This window comes from Oncorhynchus keta, chromosome 4 (assembly GCF_023373465.1).
Source record: "Oncorhynchus keta strain PuntledgeMale-10-30-2019 chromosome 4, Oket_V2, whole genome shotgun sequence".
Classification (NCBI taxonomy): Eukaryota; Metazoa; Chordata; class Actinopteri; order Salmoniformes; family Salmonidae; genus Oncorhynchus; species Oncorhynchus keta.
In genome coordinates, this window is record NC_068424.1 from 44,100,350 (window position 1) to 44,114,286 (window position 13,937).

Genomic DNA, 13,937 nt, shown 5'->3' on the forward strand with positions numbered 1-13,937 from the left:
GTCATGCCTCTGCACACTCCAAAATCAGGCAGAACCAAAATCATTTGTTACAAGATGACATCTTTTCATAGATTGCCCGGGAGGCAAAGGCTTTCGTCAGTTGGCATGCTGGTTCAAAGATGCCCACTTTTTCCACCATCGAAACTTTAGCAATTATTATGCGGTCGTCTCATTATGCTGTTGGTACCAAATCGGAGAAGTAAAAGTTGAACTTTCCACAGGAAAATATTTCAAATGCCAGCTTTTTCTGAAATGATGACAATTATCTGTCATTGTGCTTCTATTCCAAATTCAGATTTAGAGTGCTGTGTTAGGTTTTACCTCAGGTTAACCCACATGCCTGTTGTGATGCAGGCCAAACAGAAGATATCAATTATGAATACTAAGACCTTCACTATGGTGAGGATTATATCTTCATTCCCTTCTCTGACTCAAGTTAATAAGAAATAAACATGTGTGTGTGCTGGTTGGTTGCAGAGACTGGTTAGCCTACACACAGATATTGATCAGCTATGCACGCTATCTCTCTGAGAAGTCTCTCTGATCTTTTGTTTGCTTTGTCAGAGTACTGCTGACCCATATCAAGCAGATCAAATCGCATTTAGCATCGTCAACATTGTAATAAAGACCAAGTGGATTAGGGCTGCTACAATGTATACACATACTTACAGTATACAGTACACATATTTGGACCTTTTCAGATGGCTGTCTAGGGAAATCTGAATATTAATCCAGATTTATTTCCACTGCGATAATACTCTCCTCGGCATATTTTGATGTTCTACCATTTTGTGAACTCTGTGCATTTTGTGTGCCTATGAATTAGGCAAAAATTACACTGTCCTTGTATATTGTTGGTTATGCTATAGTTATCATGTTACATGAGAAGACCCAGATGCAGACAGTGTCGAAGTAACAAAAGTTTATTACAAAAACAGGGGCTGGCAAAATGACAGGTCAAGGGCAGGTCCGAAACAAAGTCTGAATGGTACAGATCGGCAGGCAGTCTCAGGGTCAGTGCAGATAGAATGGTCAAAACCGGGAACACTTTAGAGAAAGGAGCAAGGGGAAAGACGCTGGTAGGCTTGACGAACAAAACGAACTGGCAACAGCCAAACAGAGAACACAGGTATAAATACACTGGGGATCATGGGGAAGATGGGCGACACCTGGAGGGGGGTGGAGACAATCACAAAGACAGGTGAAACAGATCAGGGTGTGACAATAGTTGATATTCAAACCAACAAAGATGGCAGGCCTGTGCTATATTTCAGCATGAACTAATCTCCCAGCTAGGTTTTCCAACAGGAGCAACAGTCTCAAATTGACTTATTACCTCCTGTATATATAGTGCATTTGGAAAGTATTCAGACCCGTTGACTTTTTACGTTACAGCCTTATTCTAAAATGGATGAAATAGTATTTTTCCCTCATCAATCTACACACACCCCATCATTTTTTGACATTTTTGCAAATGTATTAAAAAAAAAACTGAAATATTACATTTACATAAGTATTCAAACCCTTTAGTCAGTACTTTGTTGAAGGACCTTTGGCAGTGATTACTGCCTCGAATCGCTTCTTGGGTATGACGCTACAAGCTTGGCACACCTGTATTTGGGGAGTTTCTCCCATTCTTATCTGCAGATCCTCTCAAGCTCTGTCAGGATAGATGGGGAGCGTCGCTGCACAGCTATTTTCAGGTCTCTCCAGAGATGTTAGATTGGGTTCAAGTCCAGGCTCTGGCTGGGCCCCTCAAGGACATTCAGAGACTTGTCCCGAAGCTATTCCTGGGTTGCCAGCTCTAGGAGGAGTCTTTGTGGCTCCAAACTTCTTCCATTTAAGAATGATGGAGGCCACTGTGTTCTTGGGGAATTTCAATGGTGCAGAATTTTTTTTGGTACCCTTTCCCAGATCTGTGCCTCGACACAATCCTGTCTCGGTCCTCGGACAATTCCTTCGACCTCATGGCTTGGTGTTTGCTATGACATGCACTGTCAATTGTGGGAACTTATCTAGACAGGTGTGTGCCTTTTCAAATCATGTCCAATCAATTGAATTTACCACAGGTAAACTCCAATCAAGTTGTAGAAACATCTCAAGGATGATCAATGGAAACAGGATGCACCTGAGCTCAATTTTGAGTCTCATAGCAATACTTATGTAAATAAGGTATTTCTGTTTTTATTTGTAATAAAATTGCAAATATTTCTACAAACCTGTTTTCCCTTTGTCATTATGGGGTATTGTAGATTGATGAGGGGGAAAAATATGTAATACGTTTTAGAATAAGGCTGTAACGTAACAAATTGTGGAAAAAGCCAATAGGTCTGAATACTTTCCGAATGCTCTGTAGTCTCTCTGAACTCTGCTCTCCCACATTTTGCACTCCCATCAGCATTTTGTGTGAATAGAATGTGTTTCATAAGCCATCGGAGTGAATAAAAGAAATCAATAAGCAATCTGGGTGATAATTAATTAGGGAGCAGGGAATGAATTACTGTTCCTCCTTTTCCCCAAGATGCAGGTCAGAGTCACACTTGATTTGGGAAGTGGTTTGTTTCTCCATTACAGCGTGCTCAGTGTTTCTGATGTGAGCCAATGAGCGATAGGAGGGCAAAGAATTGGGCTATTGTCGAGAGAGGTGGCATTCGGTGGCCAACAATGACATGATCAATGCTTGGTCCAGTGGTTACTGCCAAGAGAAGTCCCTTCCTCAGTCAGTTGAGTCAGTTGTTAGGATAGTTACAGGAAGCTCTAGCCTGGTCATACATCAGTGTCGCAGCTTTGAGCTTCCCTCCTGGCACACGCAGATGCTGTCGCAGCTTTCAGCTGGACTGAGTGTTATAGCTACCAGATTTTTCTTCCTTCAATGTTGTTGTAATATGTATTATTGGAAATACAGATTCAGACCTCTGGAAAATCTTAAATAAGTGCTAAATTATCAATTATATTTGTGATGTTTTGATGTCAAACTCAAGAAAATAAACAGCAATATAATTGTCTCCTTTCTAGTCCTAGAGAGCACAATGAGGCCTACCCACGCAAGTCAGGGTACATGTCTTCCATTTCAGTGGTGGCTCTGTTTTGTCTCCCATTTCAACATTCAATTCATATTTGAGCCCATGGGTATCTCTATTGCCTGTTACACAAACTCTGAAAGGCTTCCCTGTTTTCCACAGTACCCTATATGCTCCATGCTCTTGTCTCTCCCATACATGTACAGCACACTACACTAAACTCAGGCCCAATAACTCCCTCTGGCTGTACAACATGGCATTCTTTCCTCTCTTTCCTCTTCCTAACTCCCTGCTCCAAATGAGTAGGGAGCAGACTTATCTCCACAGGCTAAAATCCTGCTTCTAATCCTGAAGCCCTTTCCCCATGGCTGCTATAGTCTCCCTGGGCTCTGCAGCCAGCAGAATGAGACCATGGTTCAGCTGCAGGGGGAACAGGGGGGAGACTGGCATGGCTGATGACCCACAACCACTCCCTGCAACCCCATAATGTAGCTGTAATATAGAAAACTATATAACCAAACAACCAACCAACACACAGTTAAACTAAGGATCATATAAAACATTTATAACTGGTATGGCAGTTATTTTAAAGTATCAGATGTGATTACTTTGTACCCCAACATTTGTTTGGAGAGTATGTCGGGGAAACTGCAAAAAAAAAGGTACGGCCGGACAAAGTTGAATTACTGTTTAACGGATGCCCCGCATCACTTTTCTCCACACCCCGAAAAGAAAAATCAGATGTGTTCTTTTTTGGCCAATATATGCAGCTCTTTGATTATAAGACACTGTCTGCTCCTTTGAGGCTTTCCCAAGTTGATGCCCAAGAGACCAAACAGCCTCAGATCACGTGCTCAGAACATATTTGAGCCTCGGATTGGACAGTGAAACACACAGGCTCGCACCTGCAGGCGATGTGCAGTCGTTTCATTTCTCTCTCATGCTGTCATGGCTGAAGCCAGCGCAAATTCCTACTATTTATGTGTCCAGGTTAAACGGGGGACGTCCCTCATTATAACAAACAATCGGTTAAATTCATGGTTATTGCATCATTTTCAGATCTATTAGAAGCGATTAGAAGACGAAACAACAATGTAATTTAACCAATTGACTGGCCAGAGATCAGGGTATTCATCAGCAAAGATGCAGTGCAAGATGATAGTATTTTGGACTACCAAATTGAAGTCAAAATGATTGATGAAATCAAAGTGTGTCAGCTGTATGGAGATTTGCGATTCATAACTTACGTTTTACCGGTACTACCAGTAGTAGTAGGCCAACCGATAACCACGACGAAATGCGTTTGAACTGATGATCCTGCGCCGCCAAGAACAGCGAGCATGTCCAGCAAAGTACAGTACATCGCCAGTGGCACACACAGCAGGTGGGGGCTTTTCGTGGCAGCCAGACGAGACAATCGAAGGAGGATGCGCTGAGCAAAGTTACTGGGCTCAAATTATATTAAATTATTAAATTATAAACAACATTTTTTGGGGAGAATGATGAAAGGTTATACTCTATGGCTGGATTTATGTATTTTTTTTCCAATGCTACATTAGTTTGGCAGACCTAACTTGATTGAGCCTCTTCCTACAAGGCCTAGTCTATGAGAGGCCTAATAATATTTGTATGATAATTTTGTTAACGCCTAGACTATAGAGATGTATTCAGGTAATGAACTCATTATTATGCATCAACATTTTAATTTGATTGCAATTATTTATTACAAGTACATTAGTGTGTCTAGTTTGAGAAACAGACGCCTCAAAAGTCCTCAACTGGCAGCTTCATTAAATTATATCCACAAAACACCAGTCTCAATGTCAACAGTAAAGAGGCGACTCCGGGATGCTGGCTTTCTCGGAAGAGTTCCTCTGTCCAGTGTCTGTGTTCTTTTGCCCATCTTAATCTTTTCTTTTTATTGGCCAGTCTGGGATATGGCTTTTTTTTGCCGACAAGGACAGCATCCAGGAGTTTACAGCTACAATAGTCATTTACAACATTAACAATGTCTACACTGTATTTCTGATTTTAAAAAATGTGCTTTTCTTTCAAAACAAGGACATTTCTATGTGACCCCAGACTTTGGAACGGCAGTGTTATTTTTATTTTTTTGCTCACTCGCCTACACTTTTCTGGGGAGAAAATCTGTTAAACGATGAATCAATTTTGTTTGGCCTAAATGGTGCTCTTTAGATGTGGCTGTTTCAATGTGGATTTTGGTCATTCAGAGCAGGATAGCAGCGAGGAGCTAGGTGGGGAATCAATGGGGATGTGGAATCAATAAAGCATGTTGGTGGTCTTCAAAATGGACTGGGGTCAACAGTGAATCCTGAGGGAGGGTCATCCTATGGCCCCAATGCTGAATGTTACACTGCATGCCCTCACTACCTTATCAAACATGTATGCATTGGAAATTTACCCACTAATACTTTCGCTCAACAATGATGATGACATTTGACCTCAGTTGATAGCAACCATGTTTTATATAGTCCCAGTAGAGGTTGATGAGTCCTTGTGGTGACATCCTGGAACTGGCGATCAGCTCCACAAGAGGCGTTGTCCAAACGTTCAACAATGTGTCCTTAGTTGGCTTATGAAAGACCTAAATGACTCCAGTCCAGTGTGAGAATTACTGGGAAGCGAGGGGGTCTCAGCTGCCCCGAGGGAGACATGCAAATGTAACTATTATTCTATTTGTTTAAAACGCAATTTATACAGATACAGTGGTAAATATGAAAATACATGTTTATTCCAAATGAAATGAAAACCCCCACCTCTCTGTCATGGTTAAACACATTTTTTCCCATGTGGCTACACTTACAGTGCATTTGGAAAGTATTCAGACCCATTGACTTTTTCCACATTTTGTAACGTAACAGACTTATTCTAAAATTGACTAAATTGTTTTTCCCCCTCATCAGTCTACACACAATACCCCACAATGACAAAGCAAAAACAGGTTAGAAACGCAAATGTATAAAAAAAGAACTGTCACATTTACTTAAATATTCAGACCCTTCACTCGGTACTTTGTTGAAGCACCTTTGGCAGTGATTACAGCATCGAATCTTCTTGGGTATGGCGTTACAAGCTTGGCATACCTATATTTGTGGAATTTCTCCCATTCTTCTCTGCATATCTTCTCAAGCTCTGTCAGGTTGGATGGGGAGCATTGCTGCACAGCTATTTGCAGGTCTCTCCAGAGATGTTTGATCGGCTTCAAGTCCGGGCTCTAGCTGTGTAACTCAAGGACATTCAGAGACTTGTCCTGAAGCCACTCTTGTCTTGGCTGTGTGCTTAGGATCGTTGTCCTGTTGGAAGGTGAGCCTTCGCCCCAGTCTGAGGTCCTGCTCCTGTCATCCTTGCCTCGATCCTGACTAATCTCCCAGTCCCTTCTGCTGAAAAACATCCCCACAGCAAGATACTGACAACACCATGCTTCACCGTAGGGATGGTGGCAGGTTTCCTCCAGACGTGACGCTTGGCATTAAGACCAAAGAGTGTTAATTTGCTTGGCATTCAGGCCAAAGTGTTCCAACTTGGTTTCATCAGACCCGAGAATCTTGTTTCTTTCTCTCTATAGGTGAGTTTTGGCAAACTCCAAGTGGGCTGTCATGTGCCTTTTACTGAGGAGTGGCTTCTGTCTGGCCACTACCATAAAGGCCTGATTGGTGGAGTGCTGCAAAGATGGTTGTCCTTCTGAAAGGGGATTCCAATTCCACGCAGGAACTCTGGAGATCTGTCAGAGTGACCACTGGGGTCTTGGTCACCTCCCTGATCATGGCCCTTCCCCCCTGATTGCTCAGTTTGGCCGGGCGGCCAGCTCTAGGAAGAGTCTTGGTGGTTCCAAACTTCTTCCATTTAAGAATGACGGAGGCCACTGTGTTCATGGGGACCTTCAATGCTGCAGACATTTTTTGGAACCCTTTCCCAGATCTGTTTCTCGACACAATCCTGTCTCGGAGCGCTAAAGACAATTCCTTCGACCTGTCAACTGTGGAATCTTATATATACACAAGTGTGCGCCTTTCCAAATCATGTCCAACCAATTGAATGTACCACAGGTGGACTCCAATCAAGTTGTAGAAACATCTCAAGGATGACCAAACAGGATGCACCTAAGATCAATTTCAAGTCACATAGCAAATCATCTGAATACTTATGTAAATAAGGTCATTCTGTTTTCAATTTTTAATACATTTGCAAAAATGTGTGTGTAGATTACTGAGAATTGTTTTTTAAATCCATTTTAGAATAAGGCTTAACGTAACAAAATGTGGAAAAAGTCAAGGGGTCTAAATGCTTTCTGAAGGCAATGTGTATATAAATGACCTAAATGTAATGTAAATGTACAGTATATACAGTGGAAGTCGGAAGTTTACATACACTTAGTGTAACGTACTGGGTGCGTGAGTATGAAGTCAGGCGCAGGGAAAACAGAGAGTTCAATATAGTGCTCTTTTAATGCACACACGGTGAACCCCGGCCACCCCACTAAACACTGGGTGCTCAAAACCAAAATGCCCCAGCACTATATACGAACATAAACCAACACGTTGGTCTGTAACAAACACCAGGGTTACAATAATCAACACAAAGAAACGGGCGGGCCGGCTGACTAATAAAGCCCAACTAATTACAACCAACTCAAAACAGGTGTAATCACTAAACACATAAGGAGGGGGAGAAAATAATCAGTGGCAGCTAGTAGGCCGGCGACGACGACCACCGAGCACCACCCGAACGGGAAGGGGAGCCACCTTCGGTCGGAGTCGTGACACTTAGGTTGAAGTCATTAAAACTTGTTTTTCAACCACTCCCCAAATATCTTGTTAACAAACTATAGTTTTGGCAAGTCGGTTAGGACATCTACTTTGTGCGTGACACAAGTAATTTTTACAACAATTGTTTACAGACAGATTATTTCAATTATAATTCACGGGATCACAATTTTAGTGGGTCAGAAGTTTACATACACTAAGTTGACTGTGCCTTTAACTTTGGGCCAGGTGTCCCGCTAGCGTGCTACTACAACAACATCCAGTGACATTGCAGAGCACGAAATTCAAAATGCAAAAATCGTAACATTAAGCTTTCATGAAAATATGTCATATATCATTATTTAGCTTAGAATCTTGGTAATCAAACCGCTTTGTCCAATTTACAATAGGCTTTACGGCAAAAGCATAGCATTTGATTGTCTGAGGCAGTGCCCCACGTACACACAAAACATTTTTCAAACCATCAGAGGTGTCACAGAAATATCGACAAAATAAATCACTTACCTTTGAAGATCTTCCTCTGTTTGCAAACCCAAGGGTCCCAGCTACACAACAAATGGTTGTATCGTTCAATAAAGTCCTTCTTTATATCCCAAAAAAGTATGTTTATTTGGCGCGTTTGATTCAGTAATCCACCCGTTCCACTCGTTCAACATGCAGACAAAGGATTCCCAAAAGTTACCGGTAAACCTTGTCCAAACTAGTCAAACAACGTTTCTAATCAGTCCTCATGTACCCTAATATGTAAATGAACTTTAACATTTAAGATGGAATGTAGTATGTTCAATACCGGAGATAAATAACAAAGTGTGTGCCCTCATTCACGCGCGCCACAAGATTTGAGTCCTAATGAGGGACACCTTGGAAAAACTACAACTACTTGTTAATTTTTTAAAAACAAGCCTAAAACCTTTTATAAAGACTGTTGACATCCAGTGGAAGTCATAAGTACTGCAATCTGGCTCCTTTTAGTTTGGAAATTCAAAAACCAATATAGGAATGGTCTCGGTGCTCAAAAAACACATTTTCCGAATGGATTTCGCCTGCCATATCAGTTCTGTTATACTCACAGACATTATTTTAACAATTTTAGAGACTTCAAAGTGATTTCTATCCAATACAACCAATTATATGCATATTATATGCATATCCTAGCTTCTGGTCCTGAGCAACAGGCAGCTACTTCTGAACAGTGCCCCCTAGCCCAAAGAGGTTTGGTAAGTCGGTTAGGACATCCACTTTGTGCGTTACATCTACTTTGTGCGTTTTCCAACAATTGTTTACAGACAGATTATTTCACTTATAATTCACTGTATCACAATTCTAGTTGGTCAGAAGTTTACATACACTAAGTTGACTGTGCATTTAAACAGCTTGGAAGATTCCAGAAAATGATGTCATAGCTTTAGAAGCTTGTTATAGGCTTATTGACATAATTTGAGTCAATTGGAGGTGTACCTGTGGATGTATTTCAAGGCCTACCTTCAAACTCATTGGCTCTTTGCTTGACATCATGGGAAAATCAAAAGAAATCAGCCAAGACCTCAGAAAACAATGTTGACCTCCAAATGTCCGGTTCATCCTTGGGAGCAATTTCCGAACACCTGAAGGTACCATGTTTATCTGTACAAACAATAGTATGCAAGTATAAACACCATGGGACCACGCATTCGTCATACCACTCAGGAAGGAGACGCATTCTGTCTCCTAGAGATGAACGTATTTTGGTGCGAAAGGTGCAAATCAATCCCAGAGCAACAGCAAAGGTCCTTGTGAAGATGCTGGAGGAAACAGGTACAAATGTATCTATATCCACAGTAAAACGAGTCCTTTATAGACATAACCTGAAAGACTGATCAACAAGGAAGAAGCAACCAAAACCGCCATAAAGATCGTACATTTTGGAGAAATGTCCTATGGTGTGAAACAAAATAGAACTGTTTGGCCATAATGACCATTGTTATGTTTGGAGGAAAAAGGAGGAGGCTTGCAAGCCGAAGAACACTATCCCAACCATGAAGCACAGGGGTGGCAGCGTCATGTTGTGGGGGTACTTTGCTGTAGGAGGGACTGGTGCACTTCACAAATAGATGGCATCATGAGGTAGGAAAATTATGTAGATTTATTGAAGCAACATCTCAAGACATATGTCAGGAAGTTAAAGCTTGGTCGCAAATGGGTCTTCCAAATGGACAATGACCCCAAGCATACTTCCAAAGTTGTGGCAAAATGGCTTAAAGACAACAAAGTCAAGGTATTGGAGTGGCCATCATGAAGCCCTGGCCTCAAGCCTATAGAAAATGTGTGGACAGAACTGAAAAAGCATGTGCGAGCAAGGAGGCCTACAAACCTGACTCAGTTACACCAGCTCTGTCAGGAGGAATGGGCCAAAATTCACCCAACTTTTTGTGGGAAGCTTGTGGAAGGCTACCCAAAACGTTTGACCCAAGTTAAACAATTTAAAGGCAATGCTACCAAATTCAAATTGAGTGTATGTAAACTTCTGACCCACTGGGAATGTGATGAATTAAATAAAGAGTAAATAAATCATTCTCTCTACGATTATTAAAATAAAGTGGTGATCCTATCTGACCTAAAACAGGGGATTTTTACTAGGATTAAATGTCAGGAATTGTGAAAAACTGAGTTTAAATGTATTTGGCTAAGGTGTATGTAAACTGCCGACTTCACCTGTATGTCTATTTATGTGTTTGTGTACAGTACCTTTTATATATTGGGGGCATTCTGTGGTGTGCTTTTGTATTGCTTTAAGAGCGAGTTGGCTAGAATGCTCTAATTGTAATGATCTCATTAGCACTCTGCTAATTCACAGTTATTTCCATGCAGTCAGACGAATCACGAATCTACAGCCATCAACATACTGGTGTCCTGCACATCTAATGTGCTTCCTTATGTCTATCGTCAGAATAAACACCAATCAACTGGGATCTCTGGCTGGACAGTACTTTCTTTAAAAACACTACGCAAGAGAGTTACAAAGTACGATAACATCTGTTACACCAAGACCAGTTTTCTTCTTGTCTTTGCTGGACAGCTGTTACATAAGCATCTTCATTAAAATAGGCTAGTTAACAGGTTTATTTGAAGGTAGAGATCAGATGATCCCAGCTCACACAGGATACATCCTAAATGGCACCCTTTTCCCTATATAGTGCACTTTAAACCAGAACCATATGGAGAGACACACACTCTCATTGGATAGTTGACACTAGGGTGGGAGGTATCAAGATTTTCATACGGTCCTTCTCTCACCTCTATACGGTATTACCGGCCTAGTACACAATGGGGGTGCCAAAATGCTAACAAAATTTGAAAAAGTAATAGCAGCTGCTAGCTAAATATGCTAACGTGCGCAAACGAAAATCAACACATTTCAAAGACAGGCAATCCAGCTGATAAAGTTATACATATATAGGTAGGAGCTACTGAATGTCATTTTTGGTGAGTTTGGACATTTACAAGCGAATTTGAACGAGACATTGTGCAAATTAACAATGTTTTGATGCATGCGTGTCTGAAGGAGGAACAGTACTGCTTCTGGAGCAGCATGTGTAGGCTACACGCTGTCTGTGTGGAGTCAACGGGGCCTGCCTGATCTGCTTAGAGAAGAGGGGGGAGGAGGAAAAATGCAAGGAATTCAAGAAAGAGGAAGCTGTACAAATAACTCATCCAAAGGGCTTTGACTTCTCAAACACAGCAGAAAGCCAACACAATATGTTGCCCCATCACCTTATTCATTCAGCCACTTACTTAGATTAACTAGCCAGTTACATTTAGAGGTCGCATTAATGCAGAATGAGGCATTTTTCACACAGGAAAAAAAAAAGATAAAAGGCATAAGAAATATCTTGCTGCGTTTTGTAAATGCAGATATAAAATGGTTCTTATTGTAATTTCTGCCTGGCATCAGAATAATTTCATGCTTCAGTTGCCCTTCTCCATCCAGATGAGGATTCACGAACGGGAATTCTATCAGCCACCAGCGAACTGACTGATGTGTAACTACTTTTCTCCTGTACTTTTTTGGGGGTACTTTTCTTGGTGTAGCCAGCCTACTTTTCTCTGGTAAAATACAGGATTATCTTTAATAATTCTTTCTATGATAAACATTAGAAATATGATGGCCTTACATTGTTTTTGTAAAGAATACCTTGCTTTTTCATTGTAAGCTCATTTACTTGTGTGGCTGCCAGCCAAATAGCGTTGCACTTGTGTTGTCATCTGATGACAATGAAGCTATTTTCCTTCCGAATGTGTTGTACGAATGTCTTTTCTGTGAAGGAATATTATAGTTGAACGTCCTGTATCGAACGTCCTGTATCACTGTATTGAAGCAACAAAGAACTGTTGACTTTCAATATAAAACGCGACCCCTTTCAATACACAGCTGGACTCACCTGCTCCCGCTTGTCTTGTGCTATTTACACACACACGTGACTGACTCAACTGTTCTGGGGAAATACAATAAGCTTCACCATGTAAAATAATGTGACAGGTGAAATGAAGAACCCGATCTGCTTTATCTCCTGACATATTGCACAAGTTGACTGCAGGTTTTCACTTAAAAGTAGCTACAAATATTCAAATGTATTGAAAGACTTCAAAGGCATAGTTTCAACGGTATTGACAGTATTGAAAAACCATTTCCATGGCTATTTCCAAATACCCCGGTATATGGTATATACAGAATACGGCCTTATCTACTCCAGTGTTGAGCTGTGGTTTCATTTCTGACAGAATTCGTTAAACAGGTACAGTGCAAAGAGCATGTTGTCAGCAGAAAAGGTAGCCTATGATGGACATTACAAAACCATACCCTCCTCGTCAAAGGGAGCCCATATTTATTTCATGGATGTTACCACAACTCATGGTAATTTCCAAAGGTGCCCCGGCATCATATAGAGTGTAGTGTGTGTTCTAGCCTATTGTGTACTGTGTCCTAGTCTCTCTCTCTCTCTCTCTCTCTCTCTCTCTCTCTCTCTCTCTCTCTCTCTCTCTCTCTCTCTCTCTCTCTCTCTCTCTCTCTCTCTCTCTCTCTCTCTCTCTCTCTCTCTCTCTCTCTCTCTCTCTCTCTCTCTCTCTCTCTGACTTCTTTAAATGAACATGTTGACACTAATGGGAGAGGGAAAGAGCAGATGCCTATATTATTAATGCCATCCTTTTCCCTTTCAATTACATTTAACATGACACTGAATGACGGTGCAAACTGGCAGAGAGGCAGTGCTTCACATGACATTAGCCGACGTCTTTGCCTCCCAGTTCATAGAGGTAATTGGCAACAGGAGTGACAGTGGGAGCGGGTTCTTTTTGAAGAGCACCTCTGAATGCTCCGTCAAATGATGCTCTATCGTTTTTAGTTCATGAAGTAACCAATATGGGCCTGTCACACGCTTCCTTCCTAAAGGAATAGCAGACAACATGGCTTTTAAATGTGTCACTTTTTTTCTGCTGGCCCCTCAGTCAGCCCCGTCCGTTTGAAAGCAAAAGTGGCATTTATGTCCATAGATCATTTTTTGAAGCAGTTTACAAATCATGTTCCGTTTCTATCACTGACATTAAGTTGAATATTGAGCTTTCGGGGAATTCTATACTTTTTAAGTAACACCATAAGTAATAGACTTTTCACAGTGCAATTCACAGTTGACTGAGCATTGATAGAGATTACATTTTTCTTCCTCCCTTTTTATTACCTGAAAATGGCAGTTTACATGATATTGAAGCACAATGAATTATTATATATTTCTCTCATCTATTGCTGTACAGATATTTTTTTTTATTGAATTGAATGTGATAGTTTAGTACTGAGTTTAGTATATGCTCCTCTCTATTCTCCTAATTGTTCAGGGGGGAGTACATCTGTTTACCTGATTGATCTTAAATCTCAATATGCCAGTCATATCCTCTACCTTTAAACAATCCCTGGTTCTGAGGAATATTAATAATTCTGCTGGAAAGTGGGGTCACGTGTGCTGTTTGCTTGTAAGCATGACATTCAGCCTGCAGCCCATCTCTATTGAACACAATTACAAGCTGTTGGAAGGAACATAGAATGTTCTTTTGATTGGTCCACCCCCAGGATTTGAGCACACAGCTGAAAATGCTCCGGGATGTC

General features: G+C 41.1%; 1 protein-coding gene across 1 annotated transcript in view; it reads left to right on the forward strand.

Moving 5' to 3' along the window:
- The window catches only part of LOC118375180 (X-linked interleukin-1 receptor accessory protein-like 2), a 310,436-nt gene that overhangs the window by 128,443 nt on the left and 168,056 nt on the right, over positions 1-13,937 (forward strand). The window lies entirely within an intron of this gene.